Raw genomic sequence first — 22,718 nt, forward strand, 5'->3', positions numbered from 1 at the left:
GGAGACGCCGGGGATAGCGGGGCTGGAGACGCCGGGGATAGCGGTGCTGGAGACGCTGGGGATAGCGGGGCTGGTGTTGCCGAGTCTAGCGGTGCTGGAGATGTCGGGGATAGCGGGGCAGGAGACGCTGGGGATAGCGGTGCTGGAGATGTCGGGGATAGCGGTGCTGGAGACGCCGGGGATAGCGGGGCTGGTGTTGCCGAGTCTAGCGGTGCTGGAGATGTCGGGGATAGCGGGGCAGGAGACACTGGGGATAGCGGTGCTGGAGATGTCGGGGATAGCGGGGCAGGAGACGCTGGGGATAGCGGTGCTGGAGATGTCGGGGATAGCGGTGCTGGAGACGCCGGGGATAGCGGGGCTGGTGTTGCCGAGTCTAGCGGTGCTGGAGATGTCGGGGATAGCGGGGCAGGAGACGCCGGGGATAGCGGTGCTGGAGACGCCGGGGATAGCGGTGCTGGAGATGTCGGGGATAGCGGTGCAGGAGACGCCGGGGATAGCGGTGCAGGAGACGCCGGGGATAGCGGTGCAGGAGACGCCGGGGATAGCGGTGCTGGAGACGCTGGGGATAGCGGTGCTGGAGATGTCGGGGATAGCGGGGCTGGTGTTGCCGAGTCTAGCGGTGCTGGAGACGCCCCGGGGATGGCGGGGCAGGATTTGCTGGAGCTAGCGGTTCCAGCACAGTCCTATCCTCACAGCACTAGCTGTAGACCCTCCGCGTCTGGGGATCCTGGAGAGAGCTGGGCTCTTCGGGCTGAGGGATTTCCCGCCAGCCTCCGCTCGCACATGCGCCATGCATTGCATACGTGGTGACGTCACAGCTCCCACACGGCGCTGGTTCTCCAGAGCAGCCGGCGCCGGTTGATGACGTCTGTGTGGCCGCCCGCACCAGGAGCGGGATCCCGTCACTCGGTGTCGCCTGTGTGTGAGCGAGGAGCCCGGCGCCGGCCCTCCGGCCTCAGGTAAGCGGGATGTTTGGAGGCGGCGGCCCGTGCTGTTCCGGGGCGCTCCTGTCATGGCCGCTGCCACAGTCCGGGGCTGCTCTCTCTGGGAGACTCCTCATCTTGGCCTCCTCGACTGCTCTCAGCCTCAGTATTTGGGAGTCTGTGTCCTGGGGTCAGTACCTGTAGATAGTGGGGTGCAGGTTATGGGGCTCAGAGGTCACGTTATGTCCGGTGTCAGGGTCCCCCCCAGTATTAATGACCTGCCCGGTGTCAGGGTCCCCCCCAGTATTAATGACCTGCCCGGTGTCAGGGTCCCCCCAGTATTAATGACCTGCACGGTGTCAGGGTCCCCCCCAGTATTAATGACCTGCCCGGTGTCAGGGTCCCCTCCAGTATTAATGACCTGCCCGGTGTCAGGGTCCCCCCCAGTATTAATGACCTGCCCGGTGTCAGGGTCCCCCCCAGTATTAATGACCTGCCCGGTGTCAGGGTCCCCCCCAGTATTAATGACCTGCCCGGTGTCAGGGTCCCCCCCAGTATTAATGACCTGCCCGGTGTCAGGGTCCCCCCAGTATTAATGACCTGCCCGGTGTCAGGGTCCCCCCAGTATTAATGACCTGCACGGTGTCAGGGTCCCCCCCAGTATTAATGACCTGCACGGTGTCAGGTCCCCCCCGATATTAATGACCTGCCCGGTGTCAGGGTCCCCCCCAGTATTAATGACCTGCCCGGTGTCAGGGTCCCCCCAGTATTAATGACCTGCCCGGTGTCAGGGTCCCCCCAGTATTAATGACCTGCACGGTGTCAGGGTCCCCCCCAGTATTAATGACCTGCACGGTGTCAGGTCCCCCCCGATATTAATGACCTGCCCGGTGTCAGGGTCCCCCCCAGTATTAATGACCTGCACGGTGTCAGGGTCCCCCCCAGTATTAATGACCTGCACGGTGTCAGGTCCCCCCGATATTAATGACCTGCCCGGTGTCAGGGTCCCCCCCAGTATTAATGACCTGCCCGGTGTCAGGGTCCCCCCAGTATTAATGACCTGCACGGTGTCAGGTCCCCCCCAGTATTAATGACCTGCCCGGTGTCAGGGTCCCCCCAGTATTAATGACCTGCCCGGTGTCAGGGTCCCCCCCAGTATTAATGACCTGCACGGTGTCAGGGTCCCCCCCAGTATTAATGACCTGCACGGTGTCAGGTCCCCCCGATATTAATGACCTGCCCGGTGTCAGGGTCCCCCCCAGTATTAATGACCTGCCCGGTGTCAGGGTCCCCCCCAGTATTAATGATCTGCCCGGTGTCAGGGTCCCCCCCAGTATTAATGACCTGCCCGGTGTCAGGGTCCCCCCAGTATTAATGACCTGCCCGGTGTCAGGGTCCCCCCAGTATTAATGACCTGCCCGGTGTCAGGGTCCCCCCCAGTATTAATGACCTGCCCGGTGTCAGGGTCCCCTCGGTGTTAATGACCTGCCCGGTGTCAGGGTCCCCCCCAGTATTAATGACCTGCCCGGTGTCAGGTCCCCCCGATATTAATGACCTGCCTGGTGTCAGGTCCCCCCAATATTAATGACCTTGCTGGTGTCAGGTCCCCCCGATATTAATGACCTGCCTGGTGTCAGGTCCCCCCGATATTAATGACCTGCCCGGTGTCAGGTCCCCCCGATATTAATGGCCTGCCTGGTGTCAGGTCCCCCCGATATTAATAACCTGCCTGGTGTCAGGTCCCCCCGATATTAATGACCTGCACGGTGTCAGGTCCCCCCGGTATTAATGACCTGCCTGGTGTCAGGTCCCCCCGATATTAATGACCTGCCCGGTGTCAGGTCCCCCCGATATTAATGACCTGCCTGGTGTCAGGTCCCCCCGATATTAATGACCTTGCTGGTGTCAGGTCCCCCCGATATTAATGACCTGCCTGGTGTCAGGTCCCCCCGATATTAATTACCTGCCCGGTGTCAGGTCCCCCCGATATTAATGACCTGCCTGGTGTCAGGTCCCCCCGATATTAATGACCTGCCTGGTGTCAGGTCCCCCCGATATTAATGACCTTGCTGGTGTCAGGTCCCCCCGATATTAATGACCTGCCTGGTGTCAGGTCCCCCCGATATTAATGACCTGCCCGGTGTCAGGTCCCCCCCAGTATTAATGATCTGCCCGGTGTCAGGGTCCCCCCGGTATTAATGACCTGCCCGGTGTGAGTGTCCCCCCCAGTATTAATGACCTGCCCGGTGTCAGGGTCCCCCCCGGTATTAATGATCTGCCCGGTGTCAGGGTCCCTCCGGTATTAATGACCTGCCCGGTGTGAGTGTCCCCCCCAGTATTAATGATCTGCCCGGTGTCAGTGTCCCCCCCGGTATTAATGATCTGCCCGGTGTCAGGGTCCCCCCGGTATTAATGATCTGCCCGGTGTCAGGGTCCCCCCGGTATTAATGACCTGCCCGGTGTGAGTGTCCCCCCCAGTATTAATGACCTGCCCGGTGTCAGGGTCCCCCCGGTATTAATGACCTGCCCGGTGTCAGGGTCCCCCGGTATTAATGACCTGCCCGGTGTGTGTCCCCCCCAGTATTAATGACCTGCCCGGTGTCAGGGTCCCCCCCGGTATTAATGATCTGCCCGGTGTCAGGGTCCCTCCGGTATTAATGACCTGCCCGGTGTGAGTGTCCCCCCCAGTATTAATGATCTGCCCGGTGTCAGTGTCCCCCCCCGGTATTAATGATCTGCCCGGTGTCAGGGTCCCCCCGGTATTAATGACCTGCCCGGTGTGAGTGTCCCCCCCAGTATTAATGACCTGCCCGGTGTCAGGGTCCCCCCGGTATTAATGACCTGCACGGTGTCAGGTCCCCCCGGTATTAATGACCTGCCCGGTGTGAGTGTCCCCCCCAGTATTAATGACCTGCCCGGTGTCAGGGTCCCCCCGGTATTAATGACCTGCCCGGTGTCAGGTCCCCCCGGTATTAATGACCTGCCCGGTGTCAGTGTCCCCCCCAGTATTAATGATCTGCCCGGTGTCAGGGTCCCCCCGATATTAATGATCTGCCCGGTGTCAGTGTCCCCCCCAGTATTAATGATCTGCCCGGTGTGTGTCCCCCCGGTATTAATGACCTGCCCGGTGTGAGTGTCCCCCCCAGTATTAATGACCTGCCCGGTGTCAGGGTCCCCCCGGTATTAATGACCTGCACTGTGTCCGGTCCCCCCAGTATTAATGACCTGCCCGGTGTGAGTGTCCCCCCCAGTATTAATGACCTGCCCGGTGTGAGTGTCCCCCCCAGTATTAATGACCTGCCCGGTGTCAGGGTCCCCCCCCAGTATTAATGACCTGCCTGGTGTCGGGGTCCCCCCAATATTAATGACCTGCACGGTGTCAGGTCCCCCCGGTATTAATGACCTGCCCGGTGTGAGTGTCCCCCCCAGTATTAATGACCTGCCCGGTGTCAGGGTCCCCCCGGTATTAATGACCTGCCAGGTGTCAGTGTCCCCCCCAGTATTAATGATCTGCCCGGTGTCAGGGTCCCCCTGGTATTAATGACCTGCCCGGTGTGAGTGTCCCCCCCAGTATTAATGACCTGCCCGGTGTCAGGGTCCCCCCGGTATTAATGACCTGCCCGGTGTGAGTGTCCCCCCCAGTATTAATGACCTGCCCGGTGTCAGGGTCCCCCCGATATTAATGATCTGCCCGGTGTCAGTGTCCCCCCCAGTATTAATGATCTGCCCGGTGTCAGGGTCCCCCCGGTATTAATGATCTGCCCGGTGTCAGGGTCCCCCCAGTATTAATGATCTGCCCGGTGTCAGGGTCCCCCCGGTATTAATGACCTGCCCGGTGTGAGTGTCCCTCCCAGTATTAATGACCTGCCCGGTGTCAGGGTCCCCCCGGTATTAATGACCTGCCCGGTGTCAGGGTCCCCCCCCAGTATTAATGACCTGCCCGGTGTCAGGGTCCCCCCCCGGTATTAATGACCTGCCCGGTGTCAGGGTCCCCCCCCCGGTATTAATGACCTGCCCGGTGTCAGGGTCCCCCCCGGAATTAATGACCTGCCCGGTGTCAGTGTCCCCCCCAGTATTAATGATCTGCCCGGTGTCAGGGTCCCCCCGATATTAATGATCTGCCCGGTGTCAGTGTCCCCCCCAGTATTAATGATCTGCCCGGTGTGAGTGTCCCCCCGGTATTAATGACCTGCCCGGTGTGAGTGTTCCCCCCAGTATTAATGACCTGCCCGGTGTCAGGATCCCCCCGGTATTAATGACCTGCACGGTGTCAGGTCCCCCCAGTATTAATGACCTGCCCGGTGTGAGTGTCCCCCCCAGTATTAATGACCTGCCCGGTGTCAGGGTCCCCCCGGTATTAATGACCTGCCCGGTGTCAGGGTCCCCCCCCAGTATTAATGACCTGCCTGGTGTCGGGGTCCCCCCAATATTAATGACCTGCACGGTGTCAGGTCCCCCCGGTATTAATGACCTGCCCGGTGTGAGTGTCCCCCCCAGTATTAATGACCTGCCCGGTGTCAGGGTCCCCCCGGTATTAATGACCTGCCCGGTGTCAGTGTCCCCCCCAGTATTAATGATCTGCCCGGTGTCAGGGTCCCCCTGGTATTAATGACCTGCCCGGTGTGAGTGTCCCCCCCAGTATTAATGACCTGCCCGGTGTCAGGGTCCCCCCGGTATTAATGACCTGCCCGGTGTGAGTGTCCCCCCCAGTATTAATGACCTGCCCGGTGTCAGGGTCCCCCCGATATTAATGATCTGCCCGGTGTCAGTGTCCCCCCCAGTATTAATGATCTGCCCGGTGTCAGGGTCCCCCCGGTATTAATGATCTGCCCGGTGTCAGTGTCCCCCCCAGTATTAATGATCTGCCCGGTGTCAGGGTCCCCCCGGTATTAATGACCTGCCCGGTGTGAGTGTCCCTCCCAGTATTAATGACCTGCCCGGTGTCAGGGTCCCCCCGGTATTAATGACCTGCCCGGTGTCAGGGTCCCCCCCCCAGTATTAATGACCTGCCCGGTGTGAGTGTCCCCCCCCAGTATTAATGACCTGCCCGGTGTCAGGGTCCCCCCAGTATTAATGACCTGCCCGGTGTCAGGGTCCCCCCCCGGTATTAATGACCTGCCCGGTGTCAGGGTCCCCCCCGGTATTAATGACCTGCCCGGTGTCAGGCTCCCCCCCGGTATTAATGACCTGCCCGGTGTCAGGCTCCCCCCCGGTATTAATGACCTGCCCGGTGTCAGGGTCCCCCCCGGTATTAATGACCTGCCCGGTGTCAGGGTCCCCCCCGGTATTAATGACCTGCCCGGTGTCAGGGTCCCCCCGGTATTAATGACCTGCCCGGTGTCGGGGTTCCCCTCAGTATTAGTGACCTGACCGGTGTTGGGGTTCCCTCAGTATTAATGACCTGCCTGGTATCGGGTTCCCCTCAGTATTAATGACCTGCCCGGTGTCGGGGTCCCCTCAGAATTAATGATCTGCCCGGTGTTAGGGTTCCCCCCCAGTATTAATGACCTGCCCGGTGTCAGGGTCCCCCCCCGGTATTAATGACCTGCCCGGTGTCAGGGTCCCCCCCCCGGTATTAATGACCTGCCCGGTGTCAGGGTCCCCCCCCGGTATTAATGACCTGCCCGGTGTCAGGGTCCCCCCCCCGGTATTAATGACCTGCCCGGTGTGAGTGTCCCCCCCAGTATTAATGACCTGCCCGGTGTCAGGGTCCCCCCGATATTAATGATCTGCCCGGTGTCAGTGTCCCCCCCAGTATTAATGATCTGCCCGGTGTCAGGGTCCCCCCGGTATTAATGATCTGCCCGGTGTCAGTGTCCCCCCCAGTATTAATGATCTGCCCGGTGTCAGGGTCCCCCCCGGTATTAATGACCTGCCCGGTGTGTGTGTCCCTCCCAGTATTAATGACCTGCCCGGTGTCAGGGTCCCCCCGGTATTAATGACCTGCCCGGTGTCAGGGTCCCCCCCCAGTATTAATGACCTGCCCGGTGTGAGTGTCCCCCCCCAGTATTAATGACCTGCCCGGTGTCAGGGTCCCCCCCCCGGTATTAATGACCTGCCCGGTGTCAGGGTCCCCCCCCCGGTATTAATGACCTGCCCGGTGTCAGGGTCCCCCCCGGTATTAATGACCTGCCCGGTGTCAGGCTCCCCCCTGGTATTAATGACCTGCCCGGTGTCAGGGTCCCCCCCGGTATTAATGACCTGCCCGGTGTCAGGGTCCCCCCGGTATTAATGACCTGCCCGGTGTCGGGGTTCCCCTCAGTATTAGTGACCTGACCGGTGTTGGGGTTCCCTCAGTATTAATGACCTGCCTGGTATCGGGTTCCCCTCAGTATTAATGACCTGCCCGGTGTCGGGGTCCCCTCAGAATTAATGATCTGCCCGGTGTCCGTGTCCCCCCGGTATTAATGACCAGCCCGGTGTCGGGGTCCTCCCGGTATTAATGACCTGCCCGGTGTCGCGGTCCCCTCAGAATTAATGACCTGCCCGGTGTTAGGGTTCCCCTGGTATTAATGACCTGCCTGGTGTCAGGGTCCTCCCGGTATTAATGACCTGCCCGGTGTCGGGGTCCCCTCAGAATTAATGACATGCCCGGTGTCAGGGTTCCCCCGGTATTAATGACCTGCCCGGTGTCAGGGTCCTCCTGGTATTAATGACCTGCCTGGTGTCAGGGTCCTCCTGGTATTAATGACCTGCCTGGCGTCAGTGTCCCCTCAGTATTAACGACCTGCACGGTGTCGGGGTCCCCTCGGTATTAATGACCTGCCCCGTGTCAGGGTCCCCTCGGTGTTAATGACCTGCCCGATGCCGAGGCCCCCCCAGTATTAATGACCTGCCCGGTGTCAGGGTCCCCCCTGGTATTAATGACCTACCCGGTGTCAGGGTCCCTTCGGTATTAATGACCTGCCCGTTGCCGAGGTCCCCCCGGTATTAATGACCTGCCCGGTGTCAGGTCCCCCCGGTATTAATGACCTGCCCGGTGTCAGGTCCCCCCGGTATTAATGACCTGCCCGGTGTCAGGTCCCCCCAGTATTAATGACCTGCCCGGTGTCAGGGTCCCCCCTGGTATTAATGACCTGCCCGGTGTCAGGGTCCCCCCTGGTATTAATGACCTGCCCGGTGTCAGGTCCCCCCGGTATTAATGACCTGCCCGGTGTCAGGGTCCCCCCGGTATTAATGACCTGCCCGGTGTCACGGTCCCCCCCAGTATTGATGACCTGCTTGTTGTCGGGGTCCCCCCGGTATTAACCCCATCATGACCAAGCCTATTTTGACCTTAATGACCAGGCAATTTTTTGCAATTCTGACCAGTGTCGCTTTATGAGGTAATAACTCAGGAACGCATCCTAGCGATTCTGAGATTGTTTTTTCGTGACATATTGGGCTTCATGTTAGTGGTAAATTTAGGTCGATAATTTTTGCATTTATTTGTGAAAAAATCAGAAATTTGGCGAAAATTCCGCAATTTTCAAATTTTGAGTTTTTATTCTGTTAAACCTGAGAGTTATGTGACACAAAATAGTTACTAAATAACATTTCCCACACGTCTACTTTACATCAACACAATTCTGGAAACATTTTTTTTGTTGGGAAGTTATAAGGGTTAAAAGTTGACCAGCGATTTCTCATTTTTACAACAAAATTTACAAACCATTTTTTTAGGGACCACCTCACGTTTGAAGTCACTTTGAGGGGTCTATATGGCAGAAAATACCCAAAAGTGACACCATTCTAAAAACTGCACCCCTCAAGGTGCTCAAAAACCACATTCAAGAAGATTATTAACCCTTCAGGTGCTTCACAGGAACTAAAGCAACGTGGAAAGAAAAAATGGACATTTTAATTTTTCCAACAAAAATTTTCTTTCAGCCTCAGTTTTTTCATTTTCACATGGGCAACAGGATAAAGTGGATCCTAAAATTTGTTGAGCAATTTCTCCTGAGTACACTGATACCTCATATATGGTCATAAACCACTGTTTGGGCGCACGGCAGGGCCCAGAAGGGAAGGAGCACCATTTGGCTTTTTGAATTGAAAATTGGCTCCAATCGTTAGCGGACACCATGTCACGTTTGGAGAGCCCCTGTGCACCTAAACATTGGATCTCCCCCACAAGTGACCCCATTTTGGAAACTAGACCCCTTAAGGAACTTATCTAGATGTGTAGTGAGCACTTTGAACCCCCAAGTGCTTCACAAAAGTTTATAACAGAGCAGTGAAAATAAAAAATAATTTTTTTTCCTCAAAAATGATTTTTTAGCACGCTATTTTTCATTTTCACAAGGCTAACAGGAGAAATTGGACCCCAAAAGTTGTTGTCCAGTTTGTCCTGAGTAGGCTGGTACCCCATATGTGGGGGGGAACCAATGTTTGGGCGCACGGCAGGGCTCAGAAGGGAAGGAGCGCCATTTGACTTTTTGAAATGCAAATTATTTTTAATTGTTAGCGGACACCATGTCGTGTTTGGAGAGCCCCTGTGTGCCTAAACATTGGAACTCCCCCACAAATGACCCCATTTTGGTAACTAGACCCCCTAAGGAACTTATCTAGATGCATAGTGAGCACTTTGAACCCCCAAGTGCTTCACAAAAGTTTATAATGCAGAGCCGTGAAAATAAAAAAAAAAATTTTCCTCCAAAAATTATTTTTTAGTGCGCAATTTTTTATTTTCACTAGGGTACCAGGATAAATTGGACACCAAAAGTTGTTGTCCAGTTTGTTCTGAGTACGCTGGTACCCCACATGTGGGGGGGAGCCACTGTTTGGGCACACGTCGGGGATCGGAAGGGAAGTAGTGACGTTATGAAATGCTGACTTTGATGGAATGGTCTGCGGGCATCATGTTACATTTGCAGAGCCTCTGATGTACCTAAACTGTGGAACCCCCCACAAGTGACCCCATTTTGGAAACTAGACACCCAAAGGAACTTATCTAGATGTGGGGTGAGCACCTTGAACCCCCAAGTGCTTCACAGAAGTTTATAACGCAGAGACGTGAAAATAAAAAATATTTTTTTTTCCTCAAAAAAATGATTTTCAGCCAGCAATTTTTTTTTTTTCCACAAGAGTTCCAGGATTATTTGGACCCCTAAAGTTGTTGTCCAGTTTGTCCTGAGTACGCTGGTACCCCATGTGCGGGTGGGGACCACTGTTTGGGTACATGTCGGGGCTCGGAAGGGAAGTAGTGACGTTTTGAAATGCAGACTTTCATGGAATGGTCTGCGGTCGTCGTTACGTTTGCAGAGCCCCTGATGTGCCTAAACAATAGAAACCCCCCACAAGTTACCCCATTTTGGAAACTAGACCCCCCCCAAGGAACTTACCTAGATGCCTTGTGAGCACTTTGAACCCCCAAGTGCTTCACAGAAGTTTATAACGCAGAGACGTGAAAAAAAAAAAAAAAAAAAAAAAATTTTCACAAAAATATTTTAACCCCCAATTGTTTATTTTCCCAAGGGTACCAGGAAAAATTAGACCCCCAAAGTTGTTGTGCAATTTTTCCTGAGTACGCTGATACCCCATATGTTGGGGTAAACCACTGTTTGGGCACACGTCGGGGCTTGGAAGGGAGAGAACACCGTTTGACTTTTTGAACGCAAAATTGGCTGGAATCAATGGTTGCACCATGTTGCGTTTGGAGACCCCCGTGATGTGCCTAAACAGTAGAAACCCCTCAATTCTAACTTCAACCCTAACCCCAACACACCCCTAACCACAACCCTAGCCCTAATTCCAACCCTAGCCCTCACCCTCTTTCCAACCCTAATGGAAAAATAAATTCTTTATTTTATTAGTTGTTCCTGCCTATGGGGGTGATAAACAGGGGGTTTATTTACTTTTCATTCTATTTTGATCACTGTGAGAGTTTATCACAGTGATCAAAATGAATGAAAGGAAATTGCAGCCGGTGGGCGCACTGCGCATGCGCCCGCCATTTTCCAATATGGTGGCACCCATTGTCTGGTACCGGGGGGTGGGAGGGCGATCGGAAGGCAGGGGGAGCGGAGGGAAGGCGGGGGACAAATGATCACTGCGGCAGCACATCGCCGCTGTCATTCAGTGGCAGGGGGCAGATGGCCCCCGTTAACCGTGGGGGGGTCGGATCGGTGTCACCAGCCATGTCCGATGCTACAGCAGCGTCGGACATGGCTGGATAGTAATATTTCATCAATTTTCATTGATGAAATATTACTATCGCTCTGATTGGCTGTTTCACTTTTAACAGCCAATCAGAGCGATCTTAGCCACATGGGGGCAAAGCCACACCCCCTGTGGTGAAGTACAAAGTCCCCTGTATCTGGTCGGGTGACCTTTCAGTGACCTAGGTCACCCGACCCGCAGGGGGGCTTTAAAGTTATGACGCCACATAGGCGTCACTGGTCAGATTGGTACCAGTTTTCATGACGCCTATGTGGCGTCTTTGGTCGTGAAGGGGTTAATGATCTGCCTGGTGTCAGTGTCCCCCCCACCCAGTATTAATGATCTGCCTGGTGTGAGTGTCCCCCCCAGTATTAATGTGAATTAATTGTGTTTTGCATGTTCCCCCCAGTATTAATGATCTGCCTGGTGTCAGGGTCCCCCGGTATTAATGACCTGCCCTGTGTCGGGGTCCCCCCTCATTGATGTTAATGACCAGCCCGTTGTTGCGGTTCCCCCGGTGTTAATGACCTGTCTGGTGTTGGGGTCCTCCCTCATGTTAATTACCAGCTCGGTGTCGAGGTCCCCCCGGTGTTAATGACCCCCCTGGTTTTAACATTTAAGCCAAAAATGTCTGGCATTCAAACAATAAAAACAATCATCCTGAGGGGAGGACGGCAGATTTGCACTCAAATTTGGGGAGTTTTGCAAAAGTCATAAATGATGAATCAACCACAAATGGCGAACAGAGAACAACCGACAAGAAACTTCTAAGTAGGCGCATCTTAAAGAAGAAGTTTGCTAAAAAAGAAGGCCTTAAAACGGAGAAAAATAGTTGGTTGTGCAGTAATATATCGGCCACTCTGGGTGAAGAGTATAGAATATAATATATACCCCTGACACACGGCGTGACGCTTCCCGGGCTCCTGCACATATACTATACACCCCTGACACACGGCGTGATACCTGCCCTGCTCCTGCACATATACTATTCACCCCAACACACGGTGTAAAGCCTGCCCGGCTCCTGCACATATACTATACACCCCTGACACACGGTGTAAAGCCTCCCTGGCTCCTGCGTGGATTGTGCTGCACATACTATACACCCCTGACACACGGTGTGAAGCCTCCCCGACTCCTGCGCGGATTGTGATGCACATACTATACTCCCCTAACACACGGTGTGAAGCCTCCTTGGCTCCTGCACTTATACTATACACGCCTGACACACGGAATGAAACCTCTCCTGCTCAGATTGTGCTGCACTGCCTTGACACACAGTGTGATGCCTGCCCTGCTCCTGCACATGTACTATACACCCCTGACACACGGTGTGAAGCCTGCCCTGCTTCTGCACGGATAGTGCTGCACATACTATACACACCTAACACACGGTGTGAAGCCTTCCCTGCTCCTGTGTGAATTGTGATGCACATACTACACACCCCTGATACACGGTGTGAAGCCTGCCCTGCTCCTGTGTGAATTGTGATGCACATACTATACACCCCTGATACACGGTGTGAAGCCTGCCCTGCTCCTGTGTGAATTGTGATGCACATACTATACACCCCTGACACAAGGTGTAAAACCTGCATGGTTCCTGCACGGATTGTGCTGCACATACTATACACCCCTGACACAAGGTGTGAAGCCTGCCCTGCTCCTGCTCATATACTATACACCCCTGACACACGGCGTGAAGCCTGCCCTGCTCCTGCGCATATACTATACACCCATGACACATGGTGTGAAGCCTCCCCTGCTCCTGCGCAGATTGTGCTGCACATACTATACACCCCGACACACGGTGTGAAACCTGCACAGCTCCTGCACAGATTGTGCTGCACATACTATACACCCCTGACACAAGATGTGAAGCCTGCCCTGCTCCTGCGCATATACTATACACCCCTGACACACGGTGTGAAGCCTGCCTTGCTCCTGCGCATTTTACTATACACCTCTGACACACGGCGTGAAGCCTGCCCTGCTACTGCGCATATACTATACATCCCTGAGACACGGTGTGAAGCCTGCCTTGCTCCTGCGCATTTACTATACACCCCTGACACACGGTGTGAAGCCTGCCTTGCTCTTGCGCATTTACTATACACCCCTGACACACGGCGTGAAGCCTGCCTTGCTCTTGCGCATTTACTATACACCCCTGACACACGGCGTGAAGCCTGCCCTGCTCCTGCTCATATACTATACACCCCTGACTCATGGTGTGAAGCCTGCCCTGCTCCTGCGCAGATTGTGCTGCACATACTATACACCCCTGACACAAGGTGTGAAACCTGCCCTGCTCCTGCGCATATACTATACACCCCTGACACATGGTGTGAAGCCTGTCCTGCTCCTGCGCAGATTGTGCTGCACATACTATACACCCCTGACACACTGTGTGAAGCCTGCCCTGTTCCTGCACGGATTGTGCTGCACATACTATACACCCCTGACACACGGTGTGAAGCCTGCCCTGCTCCTGCGCATATACTATACACCCCTGACACACGGTGTGAAGCCTGCCATGCTCCTGCGCATTTTACTATACACCTCTGACACACGGTGTGAAGCCTGCCCTGCTACTGCGCATATACTATACATCCCTGAGACACGGTGTGAAGCCTGCCTTGCTCCTGCACGGATTGTGCTGCACATACTATACACCCCTGACACACGGTGGGAAGCCTTCCCTGTTCCTGCACGGATTGTGCTGCACATACTATACACCCCTGACACAAGGTGTGAAGCCTGCCCTGTTCCTGCACAGATTGTGCTGCACATACTATACACCCCTGACACAAGGTGTGAAGCCTGCCCTGCTCCTGCGCATATACTATACACCCCTGACACAAGGTGTGAAGCCTGCCCTGCTCCTGTGCATATACTATACACCCCTGACACATGGTGTGAAGCCTGCCCTGCTCCTGCGCATATATTATACACCCCTGACACAAGGTGTGAAGCCTGCCCTGCTCCTGCGCATATACTATACACCCCTGACACATGGTGTGAAGCCTGCCCTGCTCCTGTGCATATACTATACACCCCTGACACATGGTGTGAAGCCTGCCCTGCTCCTGCGCATATACTATACACCCCTGACACAAGGTGTGAAGCCTGCCCTGCTCCTGCGCATATACTATACACCCCTGACACATGGTGTGAAGCCTGCCCTGCTCCTGCGCATATATTATACACCCCGACACAAGGTGTGAAGCCTGCCCTGCTTCTGCGCATATACTATACACCCCTGACACAAGATGTGAAGCCTGCCCTGCTCCTGCGCATATACTATACACCCCTGACACACGGTGTGATGCCTGCCCTGTTCCTGCACGGATTGTGCTGCACATAATATACACCCCTGACACACGGTGTGAAGCCTGCCCTGCTCCTGCGCATATACTATACACCCCTGACACACGGTGTGAAGCCTGCTCTGTTCCTGCACGGATTGTGCTGCACATACTATACACCCCTGACACAAGGTGTGAAGCCTGCCCTGCTCCTGCGCATATACTATACACCCCTGACACATGGTGTGAAGCCTGCCCTGCTCCTGCGCATATACTATACACCCCTGACACAAGGTGTGAAGCCTGCCCTGCTCCTGCGCATATACTATACACCCCTGACACAAGTGTGAAGCCTGCCCTGCTCCTGCGCATATACTATACACCCCTGACACAAGGTGTGAAGCCTGCCCTGCTCCTGTGCATATACTATACACCCCTGACACAAGGTGTGAAGCCTGCCCTGCTCCTGCGCATATATTATACACCCCTGACACAAGGTGTGAAGCCTGCCCTGCTCCTGCGCATATACTATACACCCCTGACACACGGTGTGAAGCCTGCCCTGCTCCTGCGCATATACTATACACCCCTGACACACGGTGTGAAGCCTGCCCTGTTCCTGCACGGATTGTGCTGCACATACTATACACCCCTGACACACGGTGTGAAGCCTTCCCTGTTCCTGCACGGATTGTGCTGCACATACTATACACCCCTGACACAAGGTGTGAAGCCTGCCCTGTTCCTGCACGCATTGTGCTGCACATACTATACACCCCTGACACACGGTGTGAAGCCTGCCCTGTTCCTGCACGGATTGTGCTGCACATACTATACACCCCTGACACAAGGTGTGAAGCCTGCCCTGCTCCTGCGCATATACGATACACCCCTGACACATGGTGTGAAGCCTGCCCGGCTCCTGCACATATACTATACACCCCTGACACAAGGTGTGAAGCCTGCCCTGCTCCTGCGCATATACTATACACCCCTGACACATGGTGTGAAGCCTGCCCTACTCCTGTGCATATACTATACACCCCTGACACATGGTGTGAAGCCTGCCCTGCTCCTGTGCATATACTATACACCCCTGACACATGGTGTGAAGCCTGCCCTGCTCCTGCGCATATACTATACACCCCTGACACAAGGTGTGAAGCCTGCCCTGCTCCTGCGCATATACTATACACCCCTGACACATGGTGTGAAGCCTGCCCTACTCCTGTGCATATACTATACACCCCTGACACATGGTGTGAAGCCTGCCCTGCTCCTGCGCATATACTATACACCCCTGACACATGGTGTGAAGCCTGCCCTGCTCCTGTGCATATACTATACACCCCTGACACAAGGTGTGAAGCCTGCCCTGCTCCTGCGCATATACTATACACCCCTGACACATGGTGTGAAGCCTGCCCTGCTCCTGTGCATATACTATACACCCCTGACACATGGTGTGAAGCCTGCCCTGCTCCTGCGCATATACTATACACCCCTGACACAAGGTGTGAAGCCTGCCCTGCTCCTGCGCATATACTATACACCCCTGACACATGGTGTGAAGCCTACCCTGCTCCTGCGCATATATTATACACCCCGACACAAGGTGTGAAGCCTGCCCTGCTTCTGCGCATATACTATACACCCCTGACACAAGGTGTGAAGCCTGCCCTGCTCCTGCGCATATACTATACACCCCTGACACACGGTGTGAAGCCTGCCCTGTTCCTGCACGGATTGTGCTGCACATAATATACACCCCTGACACACGGTGTGAAGCCTGCCCTGCTCCTGCGCATATACTATACACCCCTGACACACGGTGTGAAGCCTGCCCTGTTCCTGCACGGATTGTGCTGCACATACTATACACCCCTGACACAAGGTGTGAAGCCTGCCCTGCTCCTGCGCATATACTATACACCCCTGACACAAGGTGTGAAGCCTGCCCTGCTCCTACGCATATACTATACACCCCTGACACACGGTGTGAAGCCTGCCTTGCTCCTGCGCATTTTACTATACACCTCTGACACACGGTGTGAAGCCTGCCCTGCTACTGCGCATATACTATAGATCCCTGAGACACGGTGTGAAGCCTGCCTTGCTCCTGCGCATTTACTATACACCCCTGACACACGGTGTGAAGCCTGCCTTGCTCTTGCGCATTTACTATACACCCCTGACACACGGTGTGAAGCCTGCCTTGCTCTTGCGCATTTACTATACACCCCTGACACATGGCGTGAAGCCTGCCCTGCTCCTGCGCATATACTATACACCCCTGACTCATGGTGTGAAGCCTGCCCTGCTCCTGCGCAGATTGTGCTGCACATACTATACACCCCTGACACAAGGTGTGAAGCCTGCCCTGCTCCTGCGCATATACTATACACCCCTGACACATGGTGTGAAGCCTGCCCTGCTCCTGCGCAGATTGTGCTGCACATACTATACACCCCTGACACACGGTGTGAAGCCTGCCCTGCTCCTGCGCATATACTATACACCCCTTACACACGGTTTGAAGCCTGCCCTGCTCCTGCACGGATTGTGCTGCACATACTATACACCCCTGACACACGGTGTGAAACCTGCCCTGTTCCTGCACGGATTGTGCTGCACATACTATACACCCCTGACACAAGGTGTGAAGCCTGCCCTGCTCCTGCGCATATACTATACACCCCTGACACACGGCGTGAAGCCTGCCCTGTTCCTGCACGGAATGTGCTGCACATACTATACACCCCTGACACACTGTGTGAAGCCTTCCCTGTTCCTGCACGGATTGTGCTGCACATACTATACACCCCTGACACACTGTGTGAAGCCTGCCCTGTTCCTGCACGGATTGTGCTGCACATACTATACACCCCTGACACAAGGTGTGAAGCCTGCCCTGCTCCTGCGCATATACTATACACCCCTGACACAAGTGTGAAGCCTGCCCTGCTCCTGTGCATATACTATACACCCCTGACACATGGTGTGAAGCCTGCCCTGCTCCTGCGCATATACTATACACCCCTGACACAAGGTGTGAAGCCTGCCCTGCTCCTGCGCATATACTATACACCCCTGACACATGGTGTGAAGCCTGCCCTGCTCCTGCGCACATACTATACACCCCTGACACAAGGTGTGAAGCCTGCCCTGTTCCTGCACGCATTGTGCTGCACATACTATACACCCCTGACACACGGTGTGAAGCCTGCCCTGTTCCTGCACGGATTGTGCTGCACATACTATACACCCCTGACACAAGGTGTGAAGCCTGCCCTGCTCCTGCGCATATACTATACACCCCTGACACAAGTGTGAAGCCTGCCCTGCTCCTGCGCATATACTATACACCCCTGACACATGGTGTGAAGCCTGCCCTGCTCCTGCGCATATACTATACACCCCTGACACAAGGTGTGAAGCCTGCCCTGCTCCTGCGCATATACTATACACCCCTGACACATGGTGTGAAGCCTGCCCGGCTTCTGCACATATACTATACACCCCTGACACAAGGTGTGAAGCCTGCCCTGCTCCTGTGCATATACTATACACCCCTGACACATGGTGTGAAGCCTGCCCTGCTCCTGAGCATATACTATACACCCCTGACACATGGTGTGAAGCCTGCCCTGCTCCTGCGCATATATTATACACCCCTGACACAAGGTGTGAAGCCTGCCCTGCTCCTGTGCATATACTATACACCCCTGACACATGGTGTGAAGCCTGCCCTGCTCCTGTGCATATACTATACACCCCTGACACATGGTGTGAAGCCTGCCCTGCTCCTGCGCATATACTATACACCCCTGACACAAGGTGTGAAGCCTGCCCTGCTCCTGCGCATATACTATACACCCCTGACACATGGTGTGAAGCCTGCCCTGCTCCTGCGCATATATTATACACCCCCGACACAAGGTGTGAAGCCTACCCTGCTTCTGCGCATATACTATACACCCCTGACACAAGGTGTGAAGCCTGCCCTGCTCCTGCGCATATACTATACACCCCTGACACACGGTGTGAAGCCTGCCCTGTTCCTGCACGGATTGTGCTGCACATACTATACACCCCTGACACACGGTGTGAAGCCTGCCCTGCTCCTGCGCATATACTATACACCCCTGACACACGGTGTGAAGCCTGCCCTGTTCCTGCACGGATTGTGCTGCACATACTATACACCCCTGACACAAGGTGTGAAGCCTGCCCTGCTCCTGCGCATATACTATACACCCCTGACACAAGGTGTGAAGCCTGCCCTGCTCCTGCGCATATACTATACACCCCTGACACAAGGTGTGAAGCCTGCCCTGCTCCTGCGCATATACTATACACCCCTGACACAAGTGTGAAGCCTGCCCTGCTCCTGCGCATATACTATACACCCCTGACACAAGGTGTGAAGCCTGCCCTGCTCCTGCGCATATACTATACACCCCTGACACAAGGTGTGAAGCCTGCCCTGCTCCTGCGCATATACTATACACCCCTGACACAAGGTGTGAAGCCTGCCCTGCTCCTGCGCAGATTGTGCTTCACATACTATACACCCCTGACACAAGGTGTGAAGCCTGCCCTGCTCCTGCGCATATACTATACACCCCGACACACGGCGTGAAGCCTGCCCTGCTCCTGCGCATATACTATACACCCCTGACACACGGCGTGAAGCCTGCCCTGCTCCTGCGCATATACTATACACCCCTGACACACGGCGTGAAGCCTGCCCTGCTCCTGCGCATATACTATACACCCCGACACACGGCGTGAAGCCTGCCCTGCTCCTGCGCATATACTATACACCCCTGACACACGGCGTGAAGCCTGCCTTGCTCTTGCGCATTTACTATATACCCCTGACACACGGCGTGAAGCCTGCCCTGCTCCTGCACTTATACTATACACCCCTGACACATGGTGTGAAGCCTGCCCTGCTCCTGCACTTATACTATACACCCCTGACACATGGTGTGAAGCCTCCCCTGCTCCTGCGCAGATTGTGCTGCACATAATATACACCCCTGACACAAGATGTGAAGCCTGCCCTGCTCCTGCGCATATACTATACACCCCTGACACAAGGTGTGAAGCCTCCCCTGCTCCTGCGCATATACTATACACCCCTGACACATGGTGTGAAGCCTGCCCTGCTCCTGCGCATATACTATACACCCCTGACACATGGTGTGAAGCCTGCCCTGCTCCTGCGCATATACTATACACCCCTGACACACGGTGTGAAGCCTGCCCTGTTCCTGCACGGATTGTGCTGCACATACTAGTATACACCCCTGACACACGGTGTGAAGCCTGCCCTGCTCCTGCGCATATACTATACACCCCTGACACACGGTGTGAAGCCTGCCCTGTTCCTGCACAGATTGTGCTGCACATACTATACACCCCTGACACACGGTGTGAAGCCTGCCCTGCTCCTGCGCATATACTATACACCCCTGACACACGGTGTGAAGCCTGCCCTGTTCCTGCACGGATTGTGCTGCACATACTATACACCCCTGACACATGTTGTGAAGCCTGCCCTGCTCCTGCGCATATACTATACACCCCTGACACAAGGTGTGAAGCCTGCCCTGCTCCTACGCATATACTATACACCCCTGACACAAGGTGTGAAGCCTGCCCTGCTCCTGGCAATATACTATACACCCCTGACACATGGTGTGAAGCCTGCCCTGCTCCTGCGCATATACTATACACCCCGACACACGGCGTGAAGCCTGCCCTGCTCCTGCGCATATACTATACACCCCTGACACACGGCGTGAAGCCTGCCCTGCTCCTGCGCATATTCTATACACCCCGACACACGGCGTGAAGCCTGCACTGCTCCTGCGCATATACTATACACCCCTGACTCATGGTGTGAAGCCTGCCCTGCTCCTGCACTTATACTATACACCCCTGACACATGGTGTGAAGCCTGCCCTGCTCCTGCGCATATACTATACACCCCTGACACATGGTGTGAAGCCTGCCCTGCTCCTGCGCATATACTATACACCCCTGACACACGGTGTGAAGCCTGCCCTGTTCCTGCACGGATTGTGCTGCACATACTAGTATACACCCCTGACACACGGTGTGAAGCCTGCCCTGCTCCTGCGCATATACTATACACCCCTGACACACGGTGTGAAGCCTGCCCTGTTCCTGCACAGATTGTGCTGCACATACTATACACCCCTGACACACGGTGTGAAGCCTGCCCTGCTCCTGCGCATATACTATACACCCCTGACACACGGTGTGAAGCCTGCCCTGCTCCTGCGCAGATTGTGCTGCACATAATATACACCCCTGACACAAGATGTGAAGCCTGCCCTGCTCCTGCGCATATACTATACACCCCTGACACAAGGTGTGAAGCCTCCCCTGCTCCTGCGCATATACTATACACCCCTGACACATGGTGTGAAGCCTGCCCTGCTCCTGCGCATATACTATACACCCCTGACACATGGTGTGAAGCCTGCCCTGCTCCTGCGCATATACTATACACCCCTGACACACGGTGTGAAGCCTGCCCTGTTCCTGCACGGATTGTGCTGCACATACTAGTATACACCCCTGACACACGGTGTGAAGCCTGCCCTGCTCCTGCGCATATACTATACACCCCTGACACACGGTGTGAAGCCTGCCCTGTTCCTGCACAGATTGTGCTGCACATACTATACACCCCTGACACACGGTGTGAAGCCTGCCCTGCTCCTGCGCATATACTATACACCCCTGACACACGGTGTGAAGCCTGCCCTGTTCCTGCACGGATTGTGCTGCACATACTATACACCCCTGACACATGTTGTGAAGCCTGCCCTGCTCCTGCGCATATACTATACACCCCTGACACAAGGTGTGAAGCCTGCCCTGCTCCTACGCATATACTATACACCCCTGACACAAGGTGTGAAGCCTGCCCTGCTCCTGGCAATATACTATACACCCCTGACACATGGTGTGAAGCCTGCCCTGCTCCTGCGCATATACTATACACCCCGACACACGGCGTGAAGCCTGCCCTGCTCCTGCGCATATACTATACACCCCTGACACACGGCGTGAAGCCTGCCCTGCTCCTGCGCATATTCTATACACCCCGACACACGGCGTGAAGCCTGCACTGCTCCTGCGCATATACTATACACCCCTGACTCATGGTGTGAAGCCTGCCCTGCTCCTGCGCAGATTGTGCTGCACATACTATACACCCCTGACACAAGGTGTGAAGCCTGCCCTGCTCCTGCGCATATACTATACACCCCTGACACATGGTGTGAAGCCTGCCCTGCTCCTGCGCAGATTGTGCTGCACATACTATACACCCCTGACACACGGTGTGAAGCCTGCCCTGCTCCTGCGCATATACTATACACCCCTTACACACGGTTTGAAGCCTGCCCTGCTCCTGCACGGATTGTGCTGCACATACTATACACCCCTGACACACGGTGTGAAACCTGCCCTGTTCCTGCACGGATTGTGCTGCACATACTATACACCCCTGACACAAGGTGTGAAGCCTGCCCTGCTCCTGCGCATATACTATACACCCCTGACACACGGCGTGAAGCCTGCCCTGTTCCTGCACGGAATGTGCTGCACATACTATACACCCCTGACACACTGTGTGAAGCCTTCCCTGTTCCTGCACGGATTGTGCTGCACATACTATACACCCCTGACACACTGTGTGAAGCCTGCCCTGTTCCTGCACGGATTGTGCTGCACATACTATACACCCCTGACACAAGGTGTGAAGCCTGCCCTGCTCCTGCGCATATACTATACACCCCTGACACAAGTGTGAAGCCTGCCCTGCTCCTGCGCATATACTATACACCCCTGACACATGGTGTGAAGCCTGCCCTGCTCCTGCGCATATACTATACACCCCTGACACAAGGTGTGAAGCCTGCCCTGCTCCTGCGCATATACTATACACCCCTGACACATGGTGTGAAGCCTGCCCTGCTCCTGCGCACATACTATACACCCCTGACACAAGGTGTGAAGCCTGCCCTGTTCCTGCACGCATTGTGCTGCACATACTATACACCCCTGACACACGGTGTGAAGCCTGCCCTGTTCCTGCACGGATTGTGCTGCACATACTATACACCCCTGACACAAGGTGTGAAGCCTGCCCTGCTCCTGCGCATATACTATACACCCCTGACACAAGTGTGAAGCCTGCCCTGCTCCTGCGCATATACTATACACCCCTGACACATGGTGTGAAGCCTGCCCTGCTCCTGCGCATATACTATACACCCCTGACACAAGGTGTGAAGCCTGC

General features: G+C 54.9%; 1 protein-coding gene across 3 annotated transcripts in view; it reads left to right on the top strand.

Annotated features, from left to right (window-relative positions):
* The first annotated feature begins 794 nt into the window (after positions 1-794).
* ZC3H18 (zinc finger CCCH-type containing 18) overlaps positions 795-22,718 on the top strand; it is a 90,377-nt gene continuing 68,453 nt past the window's right edge. For 2 of the 3 annotated variants that reach the window (XM_073554931.1, XM_073554933.1), the window contains exon 1: positions 795-959. The gene's annotated coding sequence lies outside the window, so the exon portion shown is untranslated. Of the gene's footprint in view, positions 960-1,094; positions 1,114-22,718 lie in introns of those variants that run through there. The other variant, XM_073554932.1, reaches the window with a different exon arrangement.

The sequence above is a fragment of the Dendrobates tinctorius genome, unplaced genomic scaffold, assembly GCF_039654945.1.
Source record: "Dendrobates tinctorius isolate UK_male_01 unplaced genomic scaffold, ASM3965494v1 ptg000214l, whole genome shotgun sequence".
Lineage (NCBI taxonomy): Eukaryota > Metazoa > Chordata > Amphibia > Anura > Dendrobatidae > Dendrobates > Dendrobates tinctorius.